Genomic DNA, 27,981 nt, shown 5'->3' on the forward strand with positions numbered 1-27,981 from the left:
GGCCACAACAATGAGAGGCCCGCGTACCGCAAAAAAAAAAAAAAAAAGTGATTGCTCACTCAGGGATCTTATGATCAAGTGCCTGCACTCCTGGATTTCCCTCTGGATTCAAATAGCCTAGAAACATAATAAGGACAGTTTTTACTTTCATCTCTGAGCTTTTCCTTTTGAGGCACATCAGGAAATGAAAGGGCTCAGAGAGAGAGAAGAAAAAAAACACTGCCCAAACAACCTAAGTATCTGTGCAGCCTTGATACCATTTAAATTCTGGCTAAATTTAATGTTTTCCTCTCTCACACTTGTAGTGTATTTCACATAATGTATTTATAGTTCTATCCAAGATTCTAGGATGGCATTTGTATGTAAGCTTAGTTGTTTTGAGTTACAGTCATTATTTGTTTTTCATTCTTTAGCAGTGATTTGTCACAATCCCATTTTATGTTCCAAACATGTAAGGATTGTTGTCTTGTCTCTGAAAAGTACATTTTCCTTTGTTTTACAGTTATATATATGTCAGCTCTATTCAGCTTATATGTGCCTTCGTAATGCCAGAATTGCCATTTCAAAAGACAGAGAGCTGCCCAATATGAAATTATTTGGTGGCAGTTGCCCAAAAGGTTTTGTTGAACTAATTTATCTTTTTCATTTAATTCAATCAACTCAGCTATAAATGTTGTCCCTGATGAGGCTTCTGTTGGTATTTTTGTTGGCATATGAATAAAGACAGATGCTATGTTTAAAAAATGCTGTTCTTTAAAGATAAATTTATTGTAGGATGTTAAATTTGAAATGTTGTATTAATGTGAAAATGGGTTTTATTGATCCATCTGTATCTTCACTCCATGCTCCGTTTGTTTAACCACACACAGTTTTTTAAAAGATAGCAGCCTGGGTTTAAGTTTGTGGCTATAACAGATTGACACTGGGATATTGTCCACATTACCATCAACCATCTAATATAATTGCCAATAAAATTGTTAGTACCAGGCTTCAGCAAGATTCTGATTGTCCTCTTTGTATCCACTTTCAATCTGGTCCCAGAAAGAATGACACTGGATAATGAATCAAGATTTAGAAATGGAAAAGTTTGAACATCTGGAGACTTCATTTATTTATTCACTAACACATATTTACGGAGAAACTAATATGTGCTCAGAACTGCGCAAGGCACTGGGCATACAGAAGTAAAGAAGATGTTAAGAGAGCAGATCACATGTTAACAGTTCTTACCACAAAAAAAATTTTTAAAAAAGAACTCAAGCCAAAAAACAACAAAAAAGTGAATAAGATATAAATAGTTTAATATTTATTAATTTTCTCACTAGGGAGTTAGCTCTGTGAGGGCAGAGATCTTGTTGCTCTCTGTCTCTGCTACATCCTTAGCAAATTCCATTTCTTAACTAGAAGTAGAATCTCAAACTGGGCCTGATGTTTTGTCTCATGATATAGAAATAGAAGAGCAGATCTCGAAATTTTCTTCTCCACGTGTCATGCCTGCGGAATGATATTCACAGGGAAGCCTCACTCATGGGAACACACATAGGAAAGCCTTTTCTTCCACTCAAGAAAGATTCCAGGAATAAACCTGAGTGAGAGGCAAGTTTATAGAGATAAGCTTGAATCCTTCCTAATGTTTTTAAAAAGAGTAAATCACATGAAACCTCAAATACCTGATGGTACACTTCACAGGTAATGATGCTGTGATTGAGACTTCACGTGGAAAGCCACTGTGGTGGGCCACCATACCTTGACAGATCTATTTTGATGTTCAAATGCCTTGGGGTTATGATGGTTACTTGAAGGAGTTATCGGTTGTAACACTCCCCCCACTATGTCATTACTGCAAAGACAGTGCAAATTGCAAGGGTCACAAAGAATCAGTTCTCAGGATTGTCATCTTGAACATTTTTATCCCATGATAGCAGTTGGGAATCAAATCAGTGGATTCATCTGTCTTCTAAAACTAAATATAGTGATTGATTTGTCTTAAAATAAAAAATAACCAGCTCCTGCTGAATGAACTTGGTTGTTAAGTAACCAACAAGAGGCAGAATGGTGTTCTGCAAAGAGAACAGATTTGGGGATCTGGATCTACTCACCACTAACTGAGAGGCCTTGGGTAAAAACCATTTAACCTCTCCAGGACTCTCTAGGTCCCATTTATAAAATGTTGCCAATAATATTTGTCTTACTGATCTCCAGGCTTGACATGAAAATCATTTGGGAAAAGGAATGTGAAAGTTCTGTTTACTGTAAAATTGCTATCATTTGTATTCTTAACCCACTGGTGATACCACTAGTCACTTGGAAATCAGTCCACAAATGGCTGATCTCATTGATGATAGTAGCATAATTGCCCTGTGACCAACCCACTTCGTCCCTACCAAGCATTCCAGACATTTCAGTGCAGAAACAAGGTCTCTGGGAAAAAGTCAAAAGGAGACTGATCAGAGGAATTCCACTGGCCCTTCCCAGGGCCCTGTGCACAAAATGGTCCCCTGTGCATTGTCATTTTGCTGTGTTTGCCGATGTCCAGTTTCCAAGACCACAAACATTCTGATAACTGAGTGATGATGAACAGAGACAGAGTGAGTGTGATGTTTTACCAGTTTTCTAGTGTAAAGGCCTCTGTATCTCATCCATGGGATTACAGCCTTCACTAGCTACTCTTTGAGTTAAATGTGCAAATAAATTATGCAGAGACTGATTTTTTTTAAATGCTGAGGAATGACACCAACCAGCAAATTTTTTTTTCAGGGCTACACGCATTGATGGTTTTGCCTTTGTTACATGGGTAAGACAAGGTGATTCTAGGTTCTGACCTGAGCCCACAGCCCTACCACTGTTCAGATTCCATGTCAGAGTTTTGTGCTTCACAGTGACTGGATTAGGTCTCAGCACACAGCCCTGGAATGGAAGAGAAAGTTGGGCAGTGCTAGCAGGTTAGAAGGTAGAGAATAGGGACAGGATCATTCCACTCTCAGTGTTATTTTGCTTTGTGTTTTTGCTCATCTTAAGCAACTGGCCATAAAAAATATATAATATACAGCCCTGTTCTCAGGTACTTAAATTTTAATCAGTAGTCAAAGCTAACACTAGAAAAAGTTTTAAGAATACTTTAAACAAAGTACATATTATATAACAGAAACAAGAAAATCAATTCACTAAATCAATAAAGTGTGCTCAAATTTTCCACTGAGTTGACTGAACTGAATAAATAATCCAGTTGCTTTGATTACCTGTAGTCTCAACCAGAAAGTACTGAATTAGGACATTGCTTCTTTGTGAATATCCAAAACTCCTGAGTACTGAGATTGTTAATAAACTGAGAGTCTGTTGGAACTAATGGGTTCAATTCACTTAAACTTACAACTATCAAACTTATTCTATGTGCCTAAAGTTTACTGCACAGGAGATATATTTATAAGTTATTCATCTTGCATAGCAAGGATGTAGGAAAATCAGAGCCCTCATACACTGCTGGTGGGAATATAAAATGGTGCACCCACTTTGGAAAAATGTCTCATAGTCCCTCAAACAATTAAGCATAGAATAATTACCATACGACCCTGCAATTCCACTCCCAGGTACATACCGAAGAGAAATGAGAACATATGTCTGCACAAAAACTTGTACACAAATGTTTATAGCAGCATTATTCACAATAGCCAAAAGATGGAAACAACCCAAATGCCCATCAACAAACAAAATGGATAAACAAATTGTGATATATCCATACAATGGAATATTACTTGTCCATAAAAAGGAATGAAATACTGATACATGCTACCATATGGATGAACCTTGAAAACATTGTTCTAAGTGAAAGAACTCAGTCACAAAAGATCACATATTATATGATTCTATTCATATGAAATGTCCACAATAGGGAACTCTGTAGAAATAAAATATAGATTTGTAGTTGCTTAGGGCTGGGAGATATAAGGGCTCTTTCAGCAGTGGGGGGAGGTGGCTAAAGGGTATAGGGATTTTTGGGGGGTGATGGAAAATGTTCTAAGATTGTGGTGATGATTGCACAACTCTGAATATACTAAAAACTATTGAATTATACACTTAAATAGATGAATTGTGTAGTATGTGAACTATATCTTAATAACACTGTTATTTAAAAATAAAATAATACATGGTAAATAATATATATTCAATTAAAAAATAAAGAAGCCATACATAGCCACATAGGCAAAAGAGTGCCATGAAGACCATATCCTTTGGAAATTTTAATATACATAAAAATTAATTGTACCATTTATTATCACTCATTGGAACCCTAGCATTTAACACAGTGCCTTACAAATAATACAAACAAACATCAGTGCTTGTTGATAATGATAATGATGGTGGTGGTGCTGATGCTGATGTTCATGATGATGATGATTATGGTGACAGAGACAATTACGACTGCGTCTCCACAAGCTTCGGACATTTAAAAATACCTACATTAGGTTTTTCCTGATGCGAAGCAGTTAAACCAAATTCCAGCTGCAGGCGCACCATGATCCTGTAAAGAGAAATGTTACATTTTTCTTAGGAGTCAATGGCTTGTATGTTTGTAGCCACAGGAAGCTTATCAAACACTGAGGTCAGCCGCTTTCCCATGAGAAGTCCAGAACTTTCATAATACCATAAATTACTTTCACTTTCTGACTTGCTTTAGAGAAGTAGAGAACTTTTCATACAGCTTAAAAATAAACATCTGACCCTCACCCTGCCATGGACACATTCTTAATGCTTCTCTGATCAGAAAATATCTTACCTCTAAAAATCTATTCTGATTCTTTTATTAACAGTTGAAAAATCTTGGCCAATGCAAACAGCATCATGGATTATTCCTAATTCAAAAACTGTCCAAGAAAAAATAGGAAAGGCTGCAGCAAATAGGCACTGTTTTAAGATATCAAAGCCCTTATTTTGTACTATTATGTGATCTTGTTCTGTTCTAATAAGAATGTTTGTTCATCTTCATACTTGTGCAAAATTGGCTCCTCTGTGAACAAAAATATAAGCTATATCCTTGGCTTCCCATGAAATTTTAAGGGGAATTCAGAAAAATTTCCTTGGCTACCTTTGCTAGTCTTGGCCACCTAATAGAAATAAGCTAAGGGTTGATTCATTCTGCTTTCCAGATAGAGAATAATAAAGGAGAAGAAAAAGAGAGGAGTAATGTTCATTGGGGGCCTATAGCATTCTAGGTTATATGTTATCTCATTTATTCATTCATTCGCTCACCAAAAAACTTTTATGGAGCGTGTTATATGTCATGGAATTTGCTAAATGCTTGGGATAGAATTATGGGTAAGACCATATCCTTGCCATCAAGAAGCCCATGCTCATACAGTGACAGCCCGCTGTGGCAATGCCTCCATAGAGGCATTAACAAAAAACTACCTAGGCACAGAGGAGTAAAAACCCTTCAAGGCAGTTATTATTATCCTCATTTTTAAATAAGTAACTGACATCCCACAAAGAACTTCCCTGTCTTCTTTCACAATTCCATGCTGCTTTCAAGGGAAAGACCTATGTCCAAACCAACTGAATAGTGTAAAGCTTTGTTAGCAATCCAGTGAATCTGTTTGTTGCAGAATGCCAAGAGAATTCTTACTTTCATTGGATAATTGACTTTTTCTTGAATTATAAGAGCAGTTTCCTTAGTCTCTCGCTTTATTTAGTCTGCCTGGTAGCTAAATTCCTAACATAGTATCCTATTAATACACCTTGTCTCTCTTATCTACTAGTTTATACAAATAATCTGTGTATGGCCGTATGCATAATTCCATGATAATATGAAAAAAATGCATCCTATGAAAATCAAAAGATTCTCCCACAGCTGTAAAAATTCACACTGAAATACAAGCAAACTATAGACAAGTGTTGCTCAAGATACACAGGCAAAAGCTTAAATGGAAACATACAATTGAAACAAGTGAAGAGGAAACTTTGTGCAGTGCAAGCACTTAATGCACATGTGAGGCACTGGAGATAGATTTGGGAAGAGTGGTGTTTGAAAGGGAAGAGAGGAAGTTGTGGTTAGTAAGCAAGGGGCTGAATGATCTGCGAGGTTTCACAACATCTTAAGATGATAAGTAGTCCTTGTATTTGAATAGCTTTGGTATGGGCCACTTGCAAAAACATTCAATATTTCCCTTCTAAGATATAGTAAGCCAAAATATATATGTGGAAAGTTCACTAAGTCATTGGTAAATAATCCAGTGTTTACTTTTAATTTAGAAATGACTGGCCAAATTGATCCCAGCCTTCCCGACTACAATTTTCCCCCTGCAGAGTACATTGATTTGTATTACCTTTTTGTTTTCTCTCATTGTTTGTCTTTCTTTTTATTATTTTATTTTCCTACTAGTGTAATATATGACTGGAAATATTGAATTTTCATGCTTTTATGTATTTCAAGCCCATAAATTCCCTTTTGTTGTCATCTTTCCAGATTGAGGCTTCATCTTTTTCTATTCACATTATTAAAATAATCGTTTTATTGATGTGTAACATACAGAAAAGTGCACAAATCCCAACTGTACAGCATGAAGAATTTTCACAAAATGACCACAGTGATGTAGTCAGCACCCAGATCAAGAAACAGAACATTACTTAGCACCCCAGGAGTCCCCCTCGTGCCCCTTTCCACAGTCATGCCTCCTCCCCACCACCCCTGGCCACTGCCCCAGGAGAACCATCATTCTGATTTCTAACACCAAGTATTAGTTTTGTCTGTTTTTGAATTTAATATTAATGTAATCCTATAGAATTTTTTTTTGGTGTCCGACTTTTGTTGTTTAAAATTGTGTTTCTGAGATTCATTGCCTGAGTGATACTTAGATTATTCTAATTTGCAATACAGTATTTCATCGTTCGCCTACTACAGTTTATCCATTTTACTATTGATAGACACTGAGTTGATTTCCAATAGGTGGCTGTTGTGAATAGTTCTGGTATGAGCATTCTAGTTCACGTCTTCTGATGAATATATGCATGGATCTTTGCCGTGTATACACCTAGGAGTAAGATTTTGAGGTCTCCAGATCTACAAATATTCAGCTTTAGCAAATACTGCCAAATATCGATATTTTACCTAAGTGATTGTACCAATTTACATTCCCACAGCAGTGCATAAGAGTTATAGTTTCTCATCAAAACGCTGAATTGTCAGTCGTTTAAATTTTATTCTAGTGGTGTGTAATTTGAATTTGAATTTTTCTAATGATTAATGAGATTGAGCACTTTTTCATATGTCTGTTTGGCCGTTTTAATATCCTCTTTTGTGAAGTACCTATTAAAGTCTTTACTTATTTTCCTTTTGAGTCATCTATCTTTTTTACTGATTTGTGGGAATTCTTTGTATATTAGATACAAATCCTTTGTCAGATATATGTTTTACTAATATATACTTTCTCAGTCTGTGACTTGCCTTTTCACTGTCTTTATGGTCCTTAATTTTAATGCAGTACAGTTTATCAATTTTATTCCTTTATGGTTAATAATTTATACATCTTGTTTACAAAATCTTTGCATATCCCAAGATCATGGAGGTACCTTCTTTTTTCTGAGAGCTTTAATGTGTAAGTTTTCACACTTAGATCTACAGTCAATCTGGAACTGGGGGAGGGGAGCGTATGATGTTAAATAAAAGTCAAGATTTGGTTTTCTGTTTGTCCATGTGGATATCCAACTGAGGTGCTAGGTGACGTTACTTTCCTCCAAATTGAGTTACTCTATCTTCTGGTAGTTTGATAGAGTTGGGGAAGTTCACTTTAGTTGAATTAGGGCTGAGGTGATTTGAAACTCATCTGCCATTTTGTACGACTCCATTGACCTCTAGTTTGCCCCTTCTCCATGGATGAACTCTACAAAGGTCTAACTGAGACTGTATCCCAAGACCCTTTCCTCTTTTTTTTCCTTGCTTCCATTTTTTATCAAAGTGTAATTTATATACAGTAAAATTTACTCTTTTTAGTGTACAGTTCTGTAAGTTTTGACAATACAGATAGTTGTGTAACTTTCATCACAATTAAGATATTGATATATCAACTCCAGAATGGTTCTTCCTTCTTGAACTTTGAGTTTTTCCTACTTAGTTCCATGAGACTGCAGAAAACTCTGCTGTGCTTTTCAGAAACATTCTGCTTAGTTTCTTATTCTCTTATATACTCTTGTCCTTTCTAATCCAAGTGTTCAGTCATGGAAAGAGCTTTGGAGTCAAACAAATCTGGGCTGCAGTGTCAACTCTGCTACTTGTTAACTATGTGACAGTGAATCTGAATCCGTCCCCTTACTTTCAAATAGGACACTAAGAACAACTATTTTCACAGTTTTCTTTTTAATTAGATAACAGATATCAAGTACCTTGCACATAGTAGGTATTCAACAGATTATAGGTATCATTATGTGATACATTATCCTTTCTCTCAGAGCTATAAAATATACTCATCTCTTAGAAATAATGGAGAAGGGGTAGGGTAGGTAGTCCCTGGAAAGCAATACCTTTCTCTGGGAAACCCATTAGATGCTGAAAAGGGTGAACATGATTGAACTTATTTTATTCACAACCATAACAAGGTCATTCACAGATACTGAGACATATACAATACATTTTTTCCCTTAAAAGGCCATAGAATTCTACATAAACCATCTGAATTGGAGGGATCTTAAAAATCTATTCCAAATGCTTCATGTTACAGATGAAAAAATTGAGGGGCCAAGAGTGCTTAAATGACTTGGTCAAGGTCAATTCACTCATTAGTATTTACTTAAATGACCCAAATTCCCTGAGATCACATATTTATTCTCTTCTAAAATACTCCTAGCTCCCATATTCAGCTATAAATGCAAAACAGGGACAATTCACAAGAGACAATTATTAATGTTTTATTGCTACTGACACATTTTGACTAAAACCCATAGATCTGTTTTTAAATATTTTATTTCAATTATCCCTACACAAGTTATGTGACTTCCTGCCAACTAAGACTGAAACAGCTTCTTACCATTCCTTTCCCATTCCAAGGATTATATCCTGTAGTGTTTCATTCTTCTATTATTAAGAAATATTCTGCCTTATCCTCCAATGCACAAGACTGAAAGGAACTCATGTAAACCCACAGAAGGCAGCTCTCTTCAGGTGAACCTGTACCAAGGGAACAGGAGCACAGGGGGACCTCTATCGTTCTGGACACTGGATGCACAGGTGACCAGGTATATCCCTGGCACTCTCCCCTATGGGTAGGGACAGATTACCAGCACCTCTACCACCCTCATGCTTTCTGGCAAAGGTGGTACTTTGAGAATAATTTTTTGGTAAGTCCCTTCATTCAGCACATCTTTCAGCATTGTGTGTTCTGCTAATACACAGATAAGCTTGAATCCCATATGGACTGAACAACTTGGAAGAGTTTCATGATCACAGAGCACATGGTCATCTCATAAAACCCTCTACCTCACACTAGGGTTCTCAAGGGCTCCTCCAGGAACACTCTTCACATGAGTGACTCTTTCTTAGAAATATATTTTCAGCCTAGATATCTACTCTTCAGAGAGACCATCTCTCACCATTCAGTGGCCCTCCAGTGGCCCCTGTATCACATCACGCTCTTTTATTTACTCAATATTGGAAACGTGTGCTGTCTGTACTTCACCAAGATGTAAGCTCCATGAAAGCAGAGGCCTTGCTCCTCCCTGTGTGTCCCATCCTGGCTTAGAGAACTCACTCAATGAATAAATGAATGTGGACATGTATCCTTCCCATACACCCATCAGGCTGGGTCAGCCCCTGGATTTGAATACTGGCTTCACTACTTACGAGCTGGGTGAATTTAGGCAAATGTCTTAAACACAACAAACGTCTCAGTGCTTCTCCTAAGTTAAGAACATGTATCTCACTAGGTTGTTGTAGTAATAAGTGAGATAGATGTGTGCAAGGAGCTTAGCACAGGGCCTGGCACTAAAAGCCCTTATTACATGGTAGTTATTAATATCTCCATAATGAGAGCAGGGCATGTTATAAAAGAGTCATGGGGGGTTTTTTTAGTATAAATATTCATGTTCAAATCAAATGATCCTAGCTCAACTGTACAAGGCAAAATTATAAATTAATGAAAACCTGGTTCTTCTTGCTGACTCCATAAAGTTATTCATTTTTATAAAGGATCCCTAACTTAACCTTTGCAATAACTCCCTGTTATAATAAGTTATCATTTGAGACCCTCCCCTTTATCCAACGCCTTGGTGCCCCTTTGAAAAATGGCATCTTTCTGTGAATGCTTGTGGTAGGATTTTTTTTTTTTTTTTTTTTTTTTTTTTTTTTTTTAGTATGACAGCTTTAGTCTCGTTTCTATAGTTAACATGGGGGCATAGGAAACTCAAACCCTGGACCATCTGGCACAAAAGCCCATGTTTTGAAAATTGCATTCTTTTACTGCCACATCACCTATTTTTTTGGCTGCACCATGTGGCATGAGGGATCTTAGTTCCCTGACCAAAGATCAAACCCGTGGGCACGTGGGATCTTCCCGGACTGGGGCACAAACCCGTGTCCCCTGCATCGGCAGGCGGACTCTCAACCACCGTGCCACCAGGGAAGCCCTGGTAGGAATTTTAAAGTAGAATTGTCACCACTTTTTTCAAGTATGTACTGTCAATATTTTTCCATTTGTGTAACCTAGGAAGGGGCTAGTTTCTGTTTGTCATGCTACTGAATGGCTTTAGGTAGACGTTTCCTAAGGGTTTTAAGAAAATCCCTCCTCTTGGAGGACTAGAAAGCTTATTGAAAGGAGAGAAATTCCTCCTTCCTTTTTTATTACACCTTGATTCTCGCATAGTGAATGCTTTCATATAAAACCCAAATTTCCCCACATGCCTGAGAAGATAGTTCAATCAAAGGAGCAATAAATAGCACCTGGCTGTTTGCCACTGGCTGGGAAGGGGACTGCGGTAGGGAAACGGGCTCATTTACCTCGCACCATCCAGCTGTCTCTCCCAGCCCCTCTTCCTTCATCTCGGGTCGTTCCTTTCCTAACTATGTATGGTCTAGACTTAGCTTTGCCTGCAGAGAATTTCAGCAACTGCCTCTGAGCCAGGTCAGTCAGAATCTATGTGTTGGGCACTGAATAAAAAGCTTAAAGGGATCCAGTGAGTAATGGTTCGCCCAGGCATCTATTTGAAGTTGCAAGGTGTAGACAGTAGAGAAAAATCTTAAAACAGTAGACAGTAGAGAAAAATCTTAAAACAAGGAGTGAGAGTTTCATCAACTTTCTGTCTTTCCATCGTAAATCTGAAAATAGAAAGTATATCTGAAGACAAACTCTACATTTAGTCACTTTGCTATTCACTTTATGGTTTCTCTCAGAAGCCTTTTTATCTCTTTCTCACTAACAAGGTAGTTCATAAACATATGCAGAGACTCTACAGACCAAACAAAAAAATATTCCCCTGATCCCTGATTTCTTTATTTTTTCTTTATTCATTCCCAATTTTAAAAATAAAAAAACTGAGGGAATTGGGACCAGGGAAAGGGAAACCAGGCAAATAAACGCTGACTCTGCCAGAGGGTTAGGGGAAGGTACTGTGAATTTTTTTCCCTGCAAGTTTAAATCTCTTGGTTTGTTCGTTTACAATCCAGGCGAATAACTCCTTGCTTTCTTCTAGTCTCTGCCTTAGTTGAAGCCTGAGAGTCAAGAATGGGAGGCCTATGTGGGATGGGTACTATAATCTACATCGGCAACTGAATGTAGGGAACTTCTTTTAAGGTGCAAAGTCCTGGGCACCTCTCTGGAGGTCATGTCATATTTTTTAAAACAGCTCTCCCAGAAGATTTTGATAGGTGTCCAGCCTAAGAACCTCTGTTCTAGGGGGACAGTACACCATAAGTGCCATGAAGCCAGGTAGGATGGTTATTTGTTCGTTGGCATATCCCCAATATGTTCCTGGCACATAGAGAGGAGCAGGGCTTGGAGCGGAGCCCTCTTACTTGACCCTCACATGTGCCCAGGGCTCAGTGATTTGGAAAAGAATGCTGCATCTTTATCTCAGTGACTCTCAACCTGGCAGCACTGTAGATTCACCGGGGACAGTTGAGAAACACATATGCCTGGGTCCCAGCCCCCCAAATCCTGATTAGCTTGAGCTAGGTACTCTAGATGCATGACAATACAACAGTTGTTTAGATGAGTGCATTTGGGGCAAGTAGGAAGAGGTGGTTGAGGTTGATGGAGGGGAGCTGAAGATGGCCTGAGTGAGTGCTCAGGAATAAGGAAATGGATGGCACCTTGTCTTGCTGACCAATTTACAGGCCCCTCAAGGTTCCCCAATCCCTAGTTTGCAAACCAGCCTTCGTCAGATGGATACAAACCATAGATAACATGCTAGGCAGGTTTTTGTTTTGTTTTTTACCTGTGAAAACGAAATGAGAATCTAGGAATCCAGGATCAATTTCCAGCAGTGTGATCCCAAGCCAGTCCCTTAAACTCTATGAACTTCTATTTTCTTCCAGTGCGAAATGGCAAAGGGTGGGGTGGGGGAAAGCAAGGTATGTTCTTAAGGTCCACTTGAGCCCATTATTCTACTAAATGAAAGGCAAACGTTAAAACCCAGAGTTGCATTTTCCATTAGCATCCCTTGTTACATCGTGTTGGGGCAGGTTTAGGGGTGTGATGGTGGTTTACTGTCCCAGGTAATTATTTCTTTGGCCCTTCTTATATTTAATATTTATTGCTGTGTTTCAAGTGCAAGAGAGTTAACTCTAGATTATCTACCAGTACTTTTCTATAATTATTTATAATCCTCCAGAGCCTCCTCTTCTACCTGTTAGCCAAGTTCCTGACCATCAACAGCAGAAAACTTTGGACAAAGGTTCCAAAAAGACTTTGAGAGTCTGAGGCTTAGAAGGTTTTGAGCATGAACTTAGAGAAGGCAGTGTCTCTGACTATGCTCTGAAGCCTGTTGTCTTTGATCATTGGCATTGGTAGTGCTCCCTGCTTTGTACTAACTCTACCACCTTCTCCCCTCCATTATTTAGAAGAATTCAGGGACTCACTCTGTAATAATTGTATTTGTTTTCTTTAAAATGCAAATGCACAATATCTATTTATATCTGTGCTTTATTTCCCCTTTACGGTCCTAACCAACAACAGTACCTGAGGAAGAAATTGTATTTTAAAATATGTAGTTCCACGTTAACTAAAATGTATTCCACTTATGTTTCCATCCTCCTTTTATACCAGGTATCATTAAAAAGTTTCAAGATCATCCAATAGAATTCATAGGGATTGGTGACCAACCAGAGGTTCACAAGTGGACATCTGATTGCTTAGCTGTGAGTAGAGTTTATGTGCTCTTTCTGGGGAGGGGCTCTGATCTTAGCAGTTACATAGCCTCTCTGCCTGATTTTCTAAATTCTTGCACCTAAAGATGCATTGTGCGGAACCAAGCTTTCTGCTATGCTCCTCAGAGTTTACTTACCAAGTAATCTAACAAGTTTGGAAGGAATTGTTTTCCTGCTTTGTAATCTGATTTTTTGCTTTATTTTTAATTTTTTCCTGCATATATAATATCTTAAGCAAAACTGTCCCCAATCAATAATGAAGTTCTCACTTCCCAAGAAGAATGTTGCTGACTTGAGGGAATAGAGAGATGATGAGTCAGTCTTCAGGGTGAGGAAGCTCACCTTTGAACAGACACCAATGATTTCAGGAGGAAACACCCCTCACTCTCAGCAAATCCTGCCCACCTGGGAGAACTTCCACCAGCAGAAGGTCTACCTGGGGAACAGAAAGAGGGGATTTCAGAAGGTAGATGGAGAAGCTAAAGGAAACTTCACTCATTCACCATTTTTCCGAGGTTGGCTCTAGTAGGGAGAAAAGTTTTGCTATGGCTGCCGTAGCAAAATACCACAGACTGGGTACATAGCAGATTTATTTTCTCACAGTTCTGGAGGCTGGAAGTTCAAGATCAAGGTGTCAGCAGGTTTGGTTTCTTCTAAGGCCTCTCTTCTTGGTCATCTTTTCCTGTGTCTTCACATGGCCATCCCACTGCCAGCACACATGTTTGGTGTCTCTCTCTCTCTCTCTCCAACATTTCCTCTTCTTAGAAGGGCAACAGTCATATCAGACTAAGACCCACCCTAATGACTTCATCTTAACTTCATCACCTCTTTAATGATCTGATCTTCGAATTTAGTTATATTCTAAGGTACTGGGGGTTAGGACTTCAACATATGCACTTGGGGGAAACACAATTCAGTCCATGATACCCCATCATCTTTTTTTCTCAGTATGCTGATTTTTAGTTTGTTGCATATGGACTGTTCTCTGATTCTTCTCTCCTGAACTCCCTTAGCATTTATATCACTCTTAGAATATTTGGTTTTCCTACAGCGTGTTGTAGTCCTTTGTACACATCTCTCATTTCCCTATTACATTATATAATTTTTGAAGTTGAAGAGTGTGTGCCTTTTACATCTTTGGCAGCACTAGAGGAGGTTTTGTAAATGGTAAGCATTTAATAGTACTTATTAAATGACTGAATGAATACATGAATGGATAGATGAGAAGATGCAGTCTCTGAATCTATAATTTATTTGCTTTAAGACTACCTCCAAATGATGATTATTAGTGGTGCGTTCTCCTCACTTGCTGCCTGCCCCCCGGCCCCCCAGAGGTGGAAATAAGTCAAAGCTGGAGAGAGGGACTGAAAGAAAGATATGATTAACTGATGGCAGGAGACTTACCTCGCTCCTCAAAGTGTTAAGAGACAGTAAATAGCATGAACCTGCTCCAGATACAGTCACTCTTCTGTGAGAACACAGTTTGGGGAGCCAAGAGGGAAGGAAAATGAGTTTAGATTGGGACTTGCTAATTTAAGGGCCTGTGGGACAGCCAAGGGTGTGTGTCTAGAAAACAAGGGATATGCAAGTCTGAAGCCCAGGTGAGAACTAGAGATAGAGATTTTCACAGTCATAACCTATACATAGGAATTAAAACCATGAGAGTGGATGACACCACCCCGAAAGATTGTGGAGGGAGAGGAGCAGTGGTTTAAAAAAGCACCAGAAATTGCATGTAGAAAGTTTTCCTGCTAAATAACAGGAGAGGGACCCTCCCAAGAGGAAGAAATCTAAATGCTACTTCTAATGAGGGTTTGTAAGAACATGTGTATTAGCTAATGTGGATATCTATCTATTTCTCTCTCCACTTATTCCTTTGGTCCTATTTTATTCCTTCTTCTGTCCTCTCCTTTAGGGGCTATGCCCCAAACCATTCCTGTGGGGCTTGCCCTACCCAGCTCTGCTCCCCTCTAGCTAACTTCACGCATGAGCATGTGTTTGACTCCCCAGCTGCGTGCCCAGGGATGTCATACATCAACACTTTCCTTTAGGACCATTTTCTTCATCACAGTCAGAGCTGATCAGACTGCACAGTGGGGGAACCCCAGGATTAGACTCCTTAATGTCCAAAGAGACAGAAGGCGGGTCCTCTTTAGGGTCAGGAGGCTGGGACTCCGTTGCCATGGAACATCATCTTGTCCAGACAGTCAGTGAAGGACTTAGTCGGGGGGAGTGTACCTCCTTTGCACTGAACCCCCTCCTTAGTCCATTGTTCCCTGCTGGTCACCCCATACCTCCTGTGCCCTCAAGAAGGCATTGGTGGTATTTTCGTGTTTCATGCCCAGGCCAGAATGGGGGCTAATGAGGCATGGAGAGGCCAGTCCATGAGTTGTGGTGGCCATAACAAGCTTCTCCTCTCTGGGCCCCACTATCAAATGTCATTTCTAATCAGGCCATGTTTACCCCAGCACTGAATTTCCCAATTTTTTCCTGCTTAGTTTGATGCAAACAAAATGGGGAAAGCTATTCACTCATTTCTCTTTTATTTTCTAAAGTGTCATTTCTTTTCCTTGCTTTTTTTTCTTTCTCCATTGGTTCTCTTTCTTTAGCAGAAACCCTTGATCTTTCTTTGGATTGTCTGATTATTAGCGGAAGAGGCTATCAGAGGTCTGTAAGTTTCCTCCTTCTCTGCATACTCCCTTCCATTTCTTTAAAATGAACTTTGAGATATCAGATTTTTTCAAGTAACCCCCTCACTTCCACACTTTCCTCTTGATATTCTTCAAATTGCCAGGAAAAAGATGCCATGTTTCGCTCGGTTACCTAAAACGCCAATGACACCTGTGTCAGTGATTTTTACCTAAATTGCTGTTTGTGTAAACTGAGAAAGAGAAATTCTGAAGTCAAGAGAAAACAGCGCTGCAATCCATGAATGGCCTAGTGGGGTGTTCCAAATGAATGGTGGCCAGTGGCCAGGAGAGGTGCTTCCCGACTGTGTTTCATTAATTTCAGTCAGCCATAGAATTTGGAGAGAAAGATAATTTTCCTATGAGCATGTAAAAGAAGTGCTTTGAGTTGTAAGCACCTAGCAGGCTTTGCCCTGTTTTAGAACAGCATAAATGGGTGTTTTTATAACCACTGTGGGCCAATATTTTTGGAGTCAGTGGAAGCTCCAGATGGAATGGAAAGAAGGGTTTTTTCCCTCCTCTTTTCTTGAGTTTTGCAGAACAGTCCTCCCTGGACACCCTTGACAAAGTGTTCAGTCTCCTGTTTAGTTCAATGTGCCCATACTTGTTATAGCAGGATCTGAAGGGGTCTTTCTTACACTAATAGTCTTTTCTACAGATTTCTGGTAGTGACTGTAGAATGAGGCTCATATGTGAAAAGATCTTGAATCCGCCTCATCTCACCCTGAGAAGACTGCTCTCAGGTCCTTGTCATGGAGTATAAAGAGGAAAATACACCGTGAGCCCAAGTGTGGTTAGGAATTGAGGGGACACAAGGAACATGGATTCTCATGGTCTTCCCAGTTCTGGAAACTTTCATGATAAGGAAGGTAAGAGGACATTCCAGCATCACCATGTGCAGATTTTGTAATTTTGGCCAAGTGATGGTGTTTCCTTGGCCAGGGAATTGCACCTGGCCTTAAGAGGTACCTCCATGGAGAACACCTTCCTGCCTAGCACAGCTATTGATGGAAAGAGGTTGTGTCAGGGTGGGCAAGCCAAGATCAGGGCACAGATAGCAGGGAGAAAAACAAACAATGGTGCCAGGAGTTCTTGTCTAGAACTCCTTTCCAGACTTTTATTTCAAAAAGCATGAGTGAGTATGCAGTAAAGAGAAAAAAAATGATCCTGCTATTTAGCATTCAAACAAAACTATCAAAAGTCTGAGGTTCTAAGTGTGACAGGATTTGTACAGTTCAAGGACACAGACTCAGCTACTTCCAAACTTTGCTTTGGGATGTTCAACAAAACAAAGCTGTAAACATCTTGCACTAGTCCACGCAACAGTCCTCCAATAGGATTTAAAGGCTCAATCTGGGGGGAAAAGACTGAGACATTTTCCTTCCTACTATTCTCTGTATCCCAAGTCCAACTTAATGCCAAATTAAATCTAGGTTTTTTTTAAATCGACTTTTACTGGAGGAAAAGGCAGAGCTGCATTCTCTGAAACAGATATTTTAAGGCCAAACTTATTATTTGGGGTTTTTTCTCCTTCTTTTTGCTAATTCAAAACAAAATGTCTATCATTCATGCTAACACCAGCCTTTAAGAGCTGGAGACAAATGGAGTCTGAATATTCACGCCAGCATGGTACAAATGAGCTGTGATTTCAGGATACTGGCTGTTTCTCTGACAGGGGAAAAGAGAGGTTGACTAGTTCAATATCTTTGGCTGAAAACACTTTGTTAAAGAGGGATGGAGACGGCCAACATTAATATCGAGTCCTGTTATTTAATGACCAAGAATGACATACTGTGGAATGGGGCATCCTGAGTTTGGGGAAAAGTGTGTTTATCATATCCAGAGGATGCAGAGAGGGAGTGAATACAAACATATGGTGGTCCTGAAGGAAGGAGCTCTTCTAAAAGCATTTTCTCCAAGTTCTTCAAAGAATTCCTCCAATAAGTATATTATACCCATGATTGTGAATCTGATTCCATCACAGACTCACAAGATTTATAAACATAAAGACATTTGATATAATGAGAGACTCTGGGGACATATCTACTGCCTCCCCCAGATTACTGGCTAATGGTTTAGAAGTAAAACGTGCAGTTGTAAGTTGGGGTTGGTGGGGGAGGCTTGTGACCCCTTTAGCACCATCTGTCCTTTCTCTTGTTCCTCAAACACACATATTCAGTCATTTATTAATTTATTCACTCTACAGCTATATATTGAATTGGAACTTCTCCATCCAGGGCTGTATTAGATCTGGGCTGCATTAACAATTCTGGTGTTCTTCCATTCCTTCCTATAAAATGGACTCTTTTTTTTATTATTATTCAATGCAATGAAAATTTAGTGACTCAGATAATATATTCATTGACGTAAATTGTGATTTCTGATACTTTATTTTTCATTGTCCTCATCTTGACAAAGAGTCATAATATTTTACATTTCTCTGCCCTCTCATCCACCCATCATTCTAATTATGTGGTTTATAGGCAAAACACTGCAGTGCACTGGCTATATCTGTAATTCTACTTTTCTGAAAATCTCTTTGAAGAATGATGCTTAATCGCTCCCTTCCTTATTTGTTTCCTAAATTCTGGTTTTCATGAAGAATTTTTTAGGGGGTGAACGTAACTGTAGTATCAAAATAATTGAAAATTAAGAGCAAAGTAAGGGTTTGCGGCATTTTTATTGGAATGCTCATAAGAATCAAAGGTGAGAGACCCAAGGAGATTCACCATGAAACCAGTGGCCCTTGAGCCACAGGGCCCCTCACTTGAACAGACCTCTGCCACACCCCTGCCTAATTTTTTACATTTAACATTGCATTCTCTTTCTTAAAGGCCTCCCAAGTAATTTTCAGGTCCTACAATATCTGAGTCTGCCCTAAGATTGACACAAACATATAATCTTGGATGATTTTGCTTCCTGTCTAAAACTAATTAAATGAAAAAGCAAAGAAATAGTCAAAGTGTGAAGTGATGTAATTTGTTTTTTTAAGGTTTTAGGACAAATTCAGCTTCTTTTCTAAAGTGAACCTCGCTTAAATGAAATAATAGATCAGTTTGCCAAAGCTCAAATGAATAGAAACAGGAGATTGATTTTTATTTCACTAATAAACATCAAATATGGACTCACCCTAACATCAAGCAAGCCAAATCCTCCTGACAGGAAACAGCTTCTAGCCAGGGGCGTTTGTAGAGGAGCATAGATCCTTCAGGCAGAGTCACATGATCGTTTCATCAACGGGGTTCTCGCCATAAGCTACCTCGTAAATATTATGCATTTACAGGTCTTGTGAGACGTAGCATAGTGTTGTGATTAAAAGCACAGACTCTAGGGCTAGGCTGCCTGGATGTAAATCCTAGCTCTACTGTTTGCTAGCTCTGTGACCTTGGGCAAATGACACACCTGCTCTGGGCCTTAGTCTTTCTCTCTGTAAACTGGAGACAATAAGGATTGTTATAAAGATTTAAACTGATATTTATAAAGTTCTTAGAACTCTGCTGGGTACATAGTGCGTGCTGTATAACCGTTAGCTAACTAAATAAGCTCCATCTAGCGTGCATGCTAATATGAATTCACTTGTAAGTTTACTCTTGTAAGTCCTCACAGTGCCTAGCCTGACACATGATAGCCATTAAAGAAGGACTGTATAAATCAGGGCTCACAAACCAGCAGCTTGAGGCCCACACTGACCTGCAAATGTGCTTCCTTTGCCCAGCATGGTTTTCTTAAAATTTTGAATTTGAATTCTTTTAGGGATGCATGCATTCTCCATTTCTCCATAGGCCACCACTCCCCAAGTTTGTCATCCCTGGTGTAAATGAGTGAACACATAATACATGAGCACTCCTACAGTTAGCAGCAGCTTTATGGCTCGTTGGAGTAGGCAGATGGAACCAATGAGCCATTTCCACTCCCCGAGGCCCTACCTGATTAGTCTACCCGTTCCTATTTATATACTAGATGTCACAGAACAGAAATAGAAAATAGGATAATTTGAATAAGTACCTTCATGAAGCAGAGATGTGCACTGCCTAATATCGCAAGATCATTTTCATCACGGACGGAGTTAACAAAGGCAGTGTCAGCCATGGCCAGCTAGGTTATGCTGGGGTCAGGGACAACTCAAAATTTCAGTGACTTAAACAACAAAGGTTGGTCACACATGCTTTCTGTCTAACCCTGGATAGGCTGGGGTCTCTGGTCCACATCATTGCCATCCTTACTTGGGGACCCCGGCTGAGAGCTACTATCTGGAAATATTGCTGGCTACCATGGTAGAGAGAAAAAAAACTCTGAAGGGTCTAATATCAACAATTAAATGGTCTGCCCCAGAAGTGACATGACACTTCTGCTCACAACTCATTGGCCAGAACTAGTCACTTGGCCCCAGCTGACCACAAGGAGGCCGAAAGTACAGTTCTATAAGGTGCCCAGAAGGGACACAGGAACACAGGGCAAACAGCACTAATGGCCAGAGCTGTGGAATTTTGGGAACTTGGATTTTTAGGCCAGAAGCTTTTCAATAAGTCCAACTCAGCAACCATTCCCATGCATCTATAAAGGCAGAGCAAAACACCCAGCACTGTGAGGGGATATAAAAGGAGATGGCAGGCCCTGACATTAAGCAGCTTCACACTTGCTCAAGAGAAAGAGAGGTTATAAAGCATTTGAATAACAAAGTCATATAGTATTGACCATCAAAAAGAGCAGTGCTAACAATGCTGCAGAAGTTGAAAGCGAGGATGATTCTGGAATAAAGATAGGACTGAGCTACACTCTAGAAAAATATATGGGATTTGCAGAAGGATTGGAGGGCACTTCAGGTTACAGGAGAGAGGAAACAGGGACAGAGGCCCAGAGGCAGAAATACCAGCTGGATTGTAGCAGAACTAAGGAGTTGGCCTGGCTGTGCGTTGTGTTTGCATGTGAGTGTGAGTCAGGAGAGGCATTGGGTACAGTGGAGCCATTCCATGGAGGGCCTCCGAGGTCGACAGGAAAACAGGATGGTGGCGTGTGGGGGAAGATCATCCCTCCTTGCTAACCCCCTTCGTAACCTAGGCACCTAAACCTTCCAGGCATCAGCTTATTCCCCAAACCAAGAGTCACGGATGCCCAACCTTCCCAGATCCCCAGGGCAGTCATTGAATGGAGACAGTAGTAAACCTTGGGTCGCTCCTGTTTCCAGTTTCAGGCATATTTGATCGCTCATCCTGCTAACAAAGAATATTCAAGTTCAAGTGAAACAGCCTCTCATTGCTGGGGTCAGTTCAGCCCTTTTGCTATGGAACATCTGTTTTTGAAATTCGGCTGAGACCCTGACTTAAATCTGATTAACTTAAAAAGCAGCAAGAGAACATCTTGTTTTCATGAATGTCCAGGGGCTGTGTGTCAACAAATTAAAGGTCTGTTTGCGGTATTCAAAGTAGAAAAGCTGGTCGTGAGATATTCTGCCACTGGAGTAAATTTATTACGGGCTGTTCATTTCTTGGAATCATGAACCAAAATTTGAAAAAACAAAGTGGACCAGCTACATTTAAATCAGCAAATTTCTGCTTGATGGCGGTGAGAAACATGCTTTTGTTGTCAGAAGGTCACTGAGCTGGATGATTTCTAGAAAGATGCCCTCCACTTTAGCCGTGTGAAGTTAATATCTTAGGTGGATTCCCTGTGTCTATATCAATTCCAGCAGATAGTATCTCATAGGTCATTATTTGTACATTACTTACACAGGATCTGAGGTTGGAGAGAAAGGGTGAGAATAGTTCACCATCCTGCAAACCTGACTAGCTACTTTACTCTTCATTCCCTTCTTTAGGACAGAAAAGTAGAGAAGAGTTCGATTTATCAGCACCTAGAAGAGCATGTGCCTGGCAAATAATAGATGTTGATATATATTTAATAAATACAAACTCCAGTCTCATACATTTATGTTCCCTTTATGAATGCATGTCTATAGTGTATTAATATCATTCTTGTTTGAAAAAGCTATTACTGCTTATATCGTATCTTAACCCAAAGAAAACCATTAGTCACTCCTGTAGTTCTCTCATAGCAGCTTGTATTTTTTGTTCCTAACCCTTGTCGCAGTTTGTATTTTATTTATTTATTGCCTGTCTCCACCATCAGACTATAAGCATGGTGAGGGCAGGGTAGTTGCATTCACAACTTATTTGCTACACCCAGTAAGGTAGCAAATGGTACTTCATAAATATTTGTTGAATGTTTTTTATTGAAGTTATCATTGTGATGATGGTTGTAGAGCCTTTACCACTCTTGAATAGATATGAATTTAAATACAGTGAAGAAGACATTAGGGCTTAAAATGCAGTTGAATGTGGAGAGGCTTTTTGTGTGATGACACACTCCCATTCATTTGGCCATACACTCTCTCTCTTTTTTTTTTTTTAACATCTTTATGGGAGTATAATTGCTTTACAGTGGTGTGTTAATTTCTGCCGTATAACAAAGTGAATCAGCTATACATATACAGATATCTCCTCCCTCTTGCGTCTCCCTCCCTCCCACCCTCCCTATCCCACCCCTCTAGGTGGTCACAAAACACCGAGCTGATCTCCCTGTGCTGGGCAGCTGCTTCCCACTAGCTATCTATTTTACGTTTGGTAGTGTATATATGTCCATGCCACTCTCTCACTTTGTCCCAGCTTACCCTTCCCCCTCCCCGTGTCCTCAAGTCCATTCTCTAGTAGGTCTGCGTCTTTATTCCCGTCTTGCCCCTAGGTTCTTCATGACCTTTTTTTTTTAGATTCCATATATATGTGTTAGCATACAATATTTGTTTTTCTCTTTCTGACTTACTTCACTCTGTATGACAGACTCTAGGTCCCATACACTCTCTTGAAGGTCATGGTGGGATGGGTTGGTCTAACCATCTCTACGTTCTCAACTGAAAGTTGTCAGCCCACATCTGCCATGTAGCTGGCCAAGATTAATGTCAAAGCACATGGCAATAGTTTAGGATTTTTCTTTTTCTCTCAAATAGTTAACTCATTCCTGGTAGAATTAAGCCTATGACATTAGCCTTAGTAATAAATTTTGATCCAGCAAGCTACGTGGTAGAGGCAGTACAAGGATCTACAGTCAGAAAGATATTTCAGGTGTCTGATAGGCATATAACTTAATGTGCTTGTCTGGTGGTCACTGTTGACCTTTCTGACGGTCAAGCAAAATACCAACACTTTAGCTTGAGTGGGAACAAAGTGGATTCACTTGCTCTATTTTACTTTGGCTGCCTGTGTAGACAGCATTGAAATGGGACTGACTTGTGGGTTCTAAAGAATCTCAAGAGAAATGCTCATTCATTTACAAGAGGTGCAATTCCACATTACTTTCTTGCTTTGTATACTTGAAAACATTCCCAAAGAAACAAAGTTGGATGCAGAAAAAATAATGGGAGAAAAGAAAAATAATACTCTGAATTCTGAACAATTCTACTTTAATAGGTTGATCTGTCTGCCAGCTGGCCTCAGTGTTGACTACTTGTAATATATACTTTTGGTAGGCCGCGAGTAGTTCTTGGAACTGTTTATATTAGATTGCAGAAACTTAATTATTCTAAAATTGGCAGGACTCGCTTCGGTTACTTAATACAAAGTTGCTTAGTCATCTTTATACGTGGTGTGGACAGCATTGTTTAAGTGTGAAAAATTGGGAAATGCAAATGTGCTCCAAAGAGATTACAGGTCAGGTAGAAAATTAAGAAGGTATAGTTGTTTCAAGATGCTTGGCAGGTGTTTGCCACATGTTTTAATTTGACAAGTTAGGTGACTGTTGAGTTGAAGTCCTTGATTACAAGTATTTTTCCATTTTCTTTGTGGATTTTGTCAGAAGTAAAAAGCTGCTGCTGCTGCTTGTTAAATCATATTCTAATCCTACATTTTGCAAAGTACATGTTTCCCAGCAAGAGTGTGAGGAACTCTAGAATCAACCATTGGAATAGCTTTTCTGTTTTCAGGAACAAAGATGTCATTTCAAGCCAGTCATCACAAAGATCCTTCTTTTGAATCTTCTGATTTGAACACTTTTCTTACTGTACTTTAACTACTGCCTTCCAAGTGCAATACAGATTTATAGAGCTTCAGCAAGGAAAGAGGCAGGCAAAATGAGTTTCTTCCATGTAGTTTAGAGTCTGAAGTGGCGCCAGAGGTCTCCAGTTTTTCTAGGAATGCCCATGGCAACCTCACACTCTTCCTGTGACCTGGGCAGGGGCTCCTAAGAGAGATGGTGAGAAAAGATAAAGGTCCTGTAGCCAATGGGTAGTGACACCAGGCCTGGGAGGGTAGGTTCCCAAGAAAACATCCAGAACAGTGCCTTATGTTTCTAATTACTGAGCATGGTTACAGAGTAAAATCAGGCAACACTTTTTTAGACTGATGGAAGCATTTAAATCAGCTCTGAATGTCAGTGTTTTCTAATTATGATGGAGGAGTGGCAAGGCATCTCCAAAGGCCTTGGAAATTTGGGGCGTTTCAGTTCAACCCTAATTCTCTTCTTTTCTTATTCAACGTATGTCTTCTTTATCCTTCTTTTTCTTTGAAGGTCCCGGAACAGACTGATTCCCTCAGTTACAAATGTCTAATACCCCTCTTTCCTGAAAACAGAATGTCTTTCTAAGACAAGTTTCTTTTCCACTAGAAGAAAACAACTACAACTACAAATCACAGTATAAAATAGAGCTTCCTAGTGAACCACCATCCCCAAGGTTACTAAGAGCTCAGCTGGAGGCATGGCCTTTTGATCATGTCTTAGCCAAGTTCATCTGTTTACCAATGAAATCCAAAAATAAGCAATGCCCCGGAATCCATTTTAATTCAAGTGTGAACTTAGTGCTGACTATAAGAAAAAATAGTCAAGAACTTTGAGGGATCACAAAAATGAGTAATAACCTCAAGGAGATTATAATCTTCTAGGGAAGACAGATATATACTTAGTAATCAAAATACCAGCTCCAATAATATAGGTATCAGTACAAACTCTTATCAGTGAGTACAAGGTTCCGAGATCCTGTAGTCTCATGCTAGTCTTAAGCAGGCCTGCACTATGAGCCATTTCTTACTTGAAGAAAAGTCCAGAAATTCCCAAACTAACAAATGGGTGAAACTACCACGTAAATGATTCATGTGAAAGGAAGGAGGAAGCAGTCTAGGCACTTTTCAATTTATTACTTAACTTCTTTGTAGATTTACATGTTTAAATTGTGTATTATGTCCAAAGACATAAGGGATAATGTCCCTTGGTTTGGTTTCAAAGCTTATCGTCTTAGATTATAAACTCCCAGAAGATAGTCTCTAACTCGCTTCCTAATTCCAGAACACAATAAATGCATTTGATGATCATGATGAATAGATATTTAATAACTTACTAGGGAATAAGTAGTCCCTGATCGTAATAGCATGTCCTCCATATGCAAAAATGTTGCCAGTAACAGAGTACCTCTAAGACATACCTTTGAATTGTTCCCAGCAGTGTAAATGGATTTGCATCCTGCCATCTAAACTCTGTCACCTTGCTAATGTCTTATATTAGTAGAATATCTGGCTAAGGCTCTGGATCTTCTTGTTGATCACTAAATTGGAAATATTAGATGAAAAACCAGTCACAAAGAGCAGACTCATGGGTTGCTGATATTTTTATAGCCGAGTAGACCAGAAAGGCCAGAGTCATGCACAAGTAAAACTATTGTTATGTAAAATATAATGACCTCTGTACCATGTCTATAACTGGTAAAGACCCATGGCCTCTGATCTTTTGTTCCAAATAAGCCACTCTTAGGCCTTGTTATGCAATTCGAAGTGTGATCTCTCTTCAGACAGTATCTCAGCTTCTTTTGCATTCACTGAGCATTCATTTCACTTTCTCAGTTGCAAGTGTGCTCAGAACAGCAAGATTGCAGATCCAAAAGACCCTCCATAGGAGAACAAAGAAGTTATTAATGAGAGGATTAAAAGAGCACATCCGTTCTTTGAAAGGCTGACCCTACCATACCCCTCATTGTATTCCATCTTCTGTAGGAGATTGTAAGGTCTTTGAAGACAGACACCATGTCTTACACATCTTCATGTCTCTGAACTGCATAACATTACTTTCCATGGTAAAGTCATTTTGTATTAGGAGTTGGAAGGCTTCACAGGGGGGCTGTCCAATAGAGCTTTCCGTGATGACAAAAATGTTCTCTGCATGGTCTTACATGGAAGCCACTAGACACATGTGGCCACAGAGCACTTGCAATGGGGCTGGTGAAGCGGAAGCACTGAATTTCTAATTTAATTTTGATTAATTTAAATTTAAACTGCCTCATATGACAACTGACAACCACATTGGGCAGCACAGCCTTAGAATCTCAAAAAATATCTTTTCACTACAGCCCTAAACAGATGGCTATTTCACCTCTACCAGACTATTTCCAGTAATGGGGGTTCACATTTTCTCAGCAGCCCTACCCATTGTCGAATAGTTCCATTGGGGTCAGGATCCCACCCTGATGTGAGATCAGAATTAATCTCTGTTATCAGGCATGCATTTAGAAAGCACATTTATGAATTCTTTAAGCATAGCTATGCACTTATTTTCTTACCTGGGTGTAAGAAATTTCTTACAGATTGGTGTAGAATTTCTGTCTGTGGTAGGATTCGCTCCCACGCCTTTTGATGCTTTTTCTCTTCCTTAGGAACCAAGAGAACAGCAGTGACCACATGCCTTTTCTGATTTGATATGTTCTGTTCTGTGTCTTTCGGCCTAATTCTCCTGGAATTTGCCAAAGAAAAGAATTTCAAACTCTCGAAAAGGGTGCCAAAGGAATTGTGTTCCAAATTTTCACTTCTCTTGCTCTTCTAAGAAAACTTTTCAGGTTGGCTTAGAGATTGGCCTAAATATCAGTCCTGGTTTTCCACTGATTGGTCATGGTTAAGGAACTGATACCAAAGCCCTATTTGTCTCAGTCTCCTTTCTTTAAATAGAGGTGAATCTACTTTTCTTACTTGGGAGGGTCAGTGATAGCCATGGGGTTTTAAACAACTTAAAGTGTTCCAAATGGGTGGTAACACTTGGAGATGACACATAAAATCCCTAAGTGTGTGGTCTTCCCCAGTGTGGAAACCAGTGTAGACAAACACCATTCCTTCACAAATCTAACATGCCCAGTACCTGCTCCTCCTAAGGTGGAAGAGAGGCCACAAAGACATGGACTTTTGTTACATTAAGTCTTTCCATTCTCCTGTTTGGCAAATGGAGAAATACAAGTAGAGAAAAAGTAATGATAAAAGACTGAGCAGGGGAGGAAAGAAAAAACAAGCCATAACCTGTTAACCTGCTCTTAGTAGGGCACTGAGGTCTAGATTCCAATGATGAGAGAAAAGAAACAACTTGAGAAGGCAGAGCTTCTCAGGTTGATCTCTCGTTCATTCTTATTTCTTTGTTGCTGGTCTTGACACATGTGTCTCGGTGACTGCATTTTTTTTTTAAGTAGCACAGTGTTTTAGAACAAAGTGGTGAAGGTTGAGCTAAAGTTAAGTCCAAACGGTATGTTAGAATCCATGTGTTTATTTGGTTTTTGATTCCCAAATGAACAATTTAGCTGAGAAAAGAGCAAAGCAGGTTGATAAATTGATATTTTTTGAAAAAGACAAAAGTTCATTTTCTATAGTCAGAAAGAAAACACTGCCAGATTTACTGCCACTACTGCAAATGTGGGTTTATATAACTTTTGAGATTCATATATAGTCTCTTACCAAGGTCTTTAATTAACTTTGTAAACACTGATCAGTCAGTAAGGCACAGAGATGAATCAGCTTGAGTTACATTTTCCACTCTCAGAATGGTAAAATCGAGAATAAATATCCAACGGTTCAAATCAGCTGCAATTCCTGAGTGCCTGCTATGTCCGAAGAGTGAAAACGTTTTTTTTTTTTTTTTTTTTTTTTTTAAGGGATGGGA

At 39.4% G+C, this 27,981-nt stretch overlaps 1 protein-coding gene across 1 annotated transcript in view; it reads left to right on the plus strand.

Annotated features, from left to right (window-relative positions):
* Positions 1–13,242: 13,242 nt before the first annotated feature.
* CALD1 (caldesmon 1) overlaps positions 13,243–27,981 on the plus strand; it is a 116,265-nt gene continuing 101,526 nt past the window's right edge. Inside the window, exon 1 of the mRNA XM_007466573.1 lies at positions 13,243–13,336. The gene's annotated coding sequence lies outside the window, so the exon portion shown is untranslated. The remainder of the gene's footprint in view (positions 13,337–27,981) is intronic.

The sequence above is a fragment of the Lipotes vexillifer genome, unplaced genomic scaffold, assembly GCF_000442215.2.
Source record: "Lipotes vexillifer unplaced genomic scaffold, Lipotes_vexillifer_v1.1 scaffold71, whole genome shotgun sequence".
NCBI classification, from domain to species: domain Eukaryota; kingdom Metazoa; phylum Chordata; class Mammalia; order Artiodactyla; family Lipotidae; genus Lipotes; species Lipotes vexillifer.